This window comes from Spea bombifrons, chromosome 4, assembly GCF_027358695.1.
Source record: "Spea bombifrons isolate aSpeBom1 chromosome 4, aSpeBom1.2.pri, whole genome shotgun sequence".
Lineage (NCBI taxonomy): Eukaryota > Metazoa > Chordata > Amphibia > Anura > Pelobatidae > Spea > Spea bombifrons.
Genome location: NC_071090.1, coordinates 87326134 through 87332133, shown reverse-complemented (window position 1 = coordinate 87332133; position 6000 = coordinate 87326134).

Below are 6000 nucleotides of genomic sequence, written 5' to 3'. Positions count from 1 at the left end.
GCTATCCTAAAGGTGCAGTACCTACTACAATCTTGTGAGTGTGGCACAACTAGTGGGGGCTGTTTTAAACCTTTTAAACGTTATTGCACCATTTGCGGTTTTTATTCTTTTTACAGAGTACTTTTAAAGCTGTATCCCCAGAATTTGTTCTGTTTTTTCCATATGTCAGGGAAGAGGCAGATGAAGACATAAGCGTATCACAGTGTCTTACAGCCATATGAGATAAAATGAGTACCTCTGTAAGGGGGAACACTTGGTTCTCTGGTATTAAGTCTTACCATGAATTTAAGTGTGAGTTGTATTTTTATTTTCATGCGTGTGTGATTATTTTTAACATAGATTTTTTGACACATTTTTCTTTATTACGAATGTAGTAAGTCCCTGAAGACTCTGTGTTTGGTGGGCATGTGGGTCTGCCTTTTGACCACCGCCTCCCTTTTAAGACTTCAATGGTTCTCTTCATTGGAGGGAAACAAAGAAGATTCAGCCCTCCCTCCTGCTTTAGCTATGGAAGGAAAAAGGGACAGTGTGGTGACATAAGTATTGTTGTCAATGTTTTTGCCAGTTGAACTCTTCCTGTATCACATGTCTTTTGGTATGTTAACGAGGGCACACCTACAGTGATTCAATATGCCTGTTGAATGCAAAATCTTAGTTCAGTCTCTCTCTGCCCACCATGCTGCATGGATGGGGTAATCGGTGGTGTGCTGGGTTATGTTGGACCTTTAGGTTGCAGGTTAGTCTTGGAAAGTGTTGCATTGTATGTTGGGCTGTCACTCATTTATTGTATGTTACTGTGTTGTTGTCTCTTATTAAATATCTGTTAAAGTAGACGAACCTTTGTGTTATATTTTTATATTTGGTTTAAACACCACAGACAGGATATCCCCATGGTGGGCAGTGTGGTTCCATTAGAGGAAGAGAGTGGACCAAGTTTCCACTGTGGCACTTACCACGTGGAGCACCGACATCTCCACACAATGCCTGGAAGCACGACATCTTAGTCTTTAAAAAATGTAACAATTGTATGTATTATATACACGTATAATATGTGCAATGTGTACCCAACTATCCCCTCAGACACAGAACCATCAGTGCTTCTTTATTTTGTTACTGGATCATCTTGTGGTTTGTGAGAACCAAAGGAGATGGACACATTTGCTTTGTAGTTTGTATGTTACCAAGTTACATGTCTTGGTGATGCCCTGCTTCTAACTGTAACTCTTTGAACACTAGCAGTGTTGGGAATTTTAAGAATACATTCTGACATCAATCTGAGACCCTTAGTTTAGAATGAAATTATTTTGCTGTATTGTATAATATGTTCAGCTGTGTTTTTAACACTGTTATTACCCCTACTAAAATATTATGTATTGTAAACAATTGTCTCATGGGAACTGTACTTAAAGACTGTAATTGAAAATAACACTCCTCTATTATCAGTTATGGCACTTTGGTGACAAGCCAAGGTCACTGATCTTTAAACTTAAAGGGCATTCCCCTGGACAGGAGGGAACCTTCACTATATGTCAGATTTCCTGACAGCCTTACCTGTAAACTCTCAATGGTTGACCCCAAATCTCAGGGTTTTTAGACCAATCTTAGGGTCTTAGGGTGACTTTGTAGATTTCAAGAGCCTCAGGCAGACCTCTTGATATTCTATCCTGATGCTTTTCTCATTGGTATACATATTCTATAGTGCTCTACAACACAAAATGTAATTTAGAATAAACTTACCTTTCTATAATTTCCACATCAGAATGATTTGACTGCCATCATTAATAAGTCACTACAAATTGGAGTCACTGTAGTGGACTATTTTGAAAGAAATTTGGGTTAGCAAATTAGACATTAGCACGTATGCTCCCTTAAAATACTAGTTTTCTGTTTTAAAGATTACTTTATTATTAACGCGGTAACATATTTTTCTTATATAAAGGGTTTCTAGTTTCCTTAGATTGCAATATCTAATGACCAAGTTTATGATACTTTTGAACAACTGCAACCAAATTTTCAGCATAACTAAAATATTTTCCAAGTTCCTAATATTTTTATGAGACTGGTGGCAAAATTGTGCTTAATGTCAGATGAGTTCTTACCATAGAGTTATGAAATGACAAATTATATAGCTTTTCCCTATCAGTTTATGTCTTGCCTTATTAAGAAGATGACATTGCACAAAAGTCTATGATTTATGATTATTAGAAAATCACCCTCTTTCAAACATTCCAAAGACATATCAGTATTTAGTGTGAGTTACAGATGCTTGCCTATGACCAAGATATGTCTTATTCTCCTTATCTTTGTTTCATCTGCTGCTTACTAGCTTCATACACTCCTGTTCCGATCCTGATGCTGGAAAAGATGAATGACTTTACTTATTTGTATGTACATAGCACAGTGAAGAACATTTCAAGATAGTATAATTATTGTTTCAAATAGAGCCATCATGTTCTGTAGTACTGTATAATGCGTAGACAGGACATAAAAAGTAGTGAATAACATAATAATTTAACTTAATAATAATTTAACTTACAAAAACATCAGGTGAGGAGGGCCCTGCTCAAAAGAGCTTACAATCCACTGTTAGGAATGGACCAGTCACACTAGTAGAAGTATTTCAGGAGAGGGATTAGGAAAGGTGAGCTAAAGGGTGTTAAGATGTAAGTTTGTAGGTGTCCTTAAAGGAGTGGGCCTTGAGGGATTGGGGGGAGACCGATAGGTCAAGGATAGGGGCAGCCCTGGAAAAGTCTTGTAAACCTGCATGAGAGCTAGAAATCAGAGCAGAGATGTAAGTAGGGGGGTGCTGTGAAGGGCTTTAAAAATAAGATTCAGAATTCTGAAATTCATTCTGAAGAGCAGAGAGAAGTGTAAAGCAATAAGAGATGATGATAAGTCTGGCAGCAGCGTTCATGGTGGATTGTAGAGCGGTGAGTTGGGTAACAGCGAGACCAGCTAAGGACTTAATAGCCGTTAATAGCCAAGGAGGGAGATAATGAGGGTATAAACAAGAGCCTTGGTGGAATCTTGTGTTAGGAAGGGACCAATACGGTCAATGTTTTTATGATGAAGGTGGTAGATTTTTGAGACAGACTGAATGTGGGGGTTGAAGGAAATGTCATAGTCAAGGGTGACACCAGGGCAGAAAGTGTAAGAGGACGGGGAGATGACTGTTCCATTAACATTTAGGGAAACTGATGAGGGAATGTTAATATTGGAGGAAGGGAAGATGAGGAGTTCGGTTTATGTCACTGTAGGTTACCTGAACAGCAAGTCACTGACTGTAGATACAAGGCCCCTGCCAGCAACAACCAAAAAAACACCAGTCAGAATCTACTAAAGCCCTGCCAGAACTATCTTGGGTTCCTAGATCCCTGTTTTAGATTACAATACAAGACATTCTTTACAATATCATTATTTTTTGTGTTGTGGATAGGGAATAACATTTTCTAAGGAAAATGAAATGACAGCTCTGCTAAGATTTATTTGCATAGCATACTAGAAAGTACAATTAATGTAATGTGTCAATGGAGCAGCACCTTTACAACAAAATAACAGGTTACGTTTCTAATACAATTTATGTTTATACTTATGAGGGTTTATAAGTGTAACAACCGTGAGCAGAAGCAGTGTCTCTTCTAAGGTGAGCTGTCCAGCACAGGCTCAGTTAAAGACGCCTTCTCAAGAAACATATGATGCAGGGCTACACAGAGCCACCATTGTTTGAACATTCGTACATTGGTAGATTTTTATAACAAGAACTTCAGCGGGAACACTAAACAGAAGTCTCAATCAATTAGCTATCCATCAAACGCATGAACACTTGGGTGTTCATATGAAAATAAACTGTCTTCATGTTTACGGGGATGACACAACATAAGCTTTAGTGGGGTATAAAAGTTACTGTGACAACTGGAGGAATAACTTACCACCTTGGTTGGAATAAGACCAAGTGTGTTTCGGTTATCTTAAGGACAAGCCACAGCAACAGGGATATTTACTGTATAAAGAGGCAACTCCTAATGGGCTATAACCCAAAATAAATAATTCTGTACTATGCCTTTACAGTCACCCCTATTATTTAGCCCAGGGCTTGAACATGCAAAATTTCCATTGCAGAGAACCATACTCATGTACACATACTCAAGTAGAACAAGACCTGTCACTGTACATAATGCAGACAAAGGAAACTTTTGGTGTTCTAAACATGCCCTATATTAAAGTTTTTCCTTTGGAAACTATAGTAATGGAGCCATACATTATTACTTTTTAAACATTTACTAAATGCAAAATGGAACTAATGTGTCACAAGGAGACGGTTATATGAACATAACCAGAGCTTTATAAGCTGCCCTGATACAACGGCTCACATTACAGGACACAAGCAGTACATTTTTAACTGGAAGAAAAAGTACAACTATATCTTGTAAATGTATTGTGACTTTATTTTGCATTTGATCTAAAGCCTTTATGAGACACCAATTAGCCAGTATACCCTCCTCAAGGATTTATGTTATAAAACAAAAATAACAGTGTTTCGCCATAGTTTCAATTTTTGTGGGTGCCATTTTGCATCAGTAGGCTTAAGATTGAATGTTTTGGTGGGTGTTCAGAGATAGAAGAAACTGAACTGGAGAACTAGGAATCTGACTGCCAAAGCCTAAGAGTTCCCAAACATGCAGATGCAGTTGATTTAGGTCAATTTGCCATCAACCTAAACTTGATGGCTAGGGTAATTTTAAATAAATAAAACACACATACAAAGAGAACTGAGATTGGAAGGAAAATGTATTGTGGTTTATAAATTACAATCAGTTAAAAATAACTATGTAACGATATCTAAACAAATATTTGACCAAATTTAACCCGATACACAAGCCCTAATAGCCTGACTGCTTATCATAAACATATGATGTCCACCCTCCTCAATAGGCAGGTGTCCCATACCCCCAATAAGCACCATGACAAAAAAATGGAGGGAGGAAGCTTGGCCAGGTATGGCTCTTTTGCCAGCTCCTTGCAGTCCGTAGTGGCACCGAGGTAAATCCTGTCAAGCAGTGCAATTTATATAAGAGCTACCTTGCTTGCGCTAAGCCCTGGAAACTTAACCCTATGCTGCCCTGCACCCTCATATTACAAACAGGCTAAACAGCCCTATGTATTCTAGTCTGGCAGTTGAGTCGGTGCTTGAGGTGTTAGAGATTCAAGCTAATTATGTTAAATTAGATACATTTTTCAACTTGTTCCCCAGTTCTATGCCATGCTCTATGCTATGCTTTCCACAAGAACTTGCTGCAGGCTGAATCAATCTAAACCATGGTCAATCTGGCAGTCAAGTACATTTTAGTGAATGTTGCTTAGTTTTATCCAATGTGTTCATCCTGAGCTTGACTCTCGGTTTGACTCATCCCTAACTTTCATGAATGCGCCCCTAATTGTTGGAGAAAATAAAGTTCTCAACGACAGCCTGGATATGGAAGTATAACCAAAAGAAGTCTGTTTTCACATATAACAGCATGTTTTTAAGCAGAGAAAGCCGGTCTCATCAACTATGTCAGTGAAGTGAAATAATACAAAGGTTAGGACCGTGAGATAAAACTGAAACTAATTGAGCTTTAGTTGGACAATAGTCATTCAAAACCATTAATACTTTAGTTGAAAATGCAGGTGTGAAAGTTTAGGTTAATCCGTTGTGCACATTGCAAAACTCATGTATGCTCAATAAATTGAATGAAGAAAGCAAATGTAAATGAAGATTGTAATTGACAAGAATTTGGATTACATTTTACTTGAAAAAATTGGATCACTTCTTACAACCAACTAAACAAATGCATGTGTCAAGATTCAAGACTTCTTACACAGTGTTCATATTTCGTTATGAGCGTTGCAAGAAAATTATACAAAAACAATAGCCCAATGTCCACAATCCACCCCAAGGACCCTAACAGTAAAGTGACAGCTTCAGCTTCATTTCATGAAAGACGGTCTTATATTGTCAAC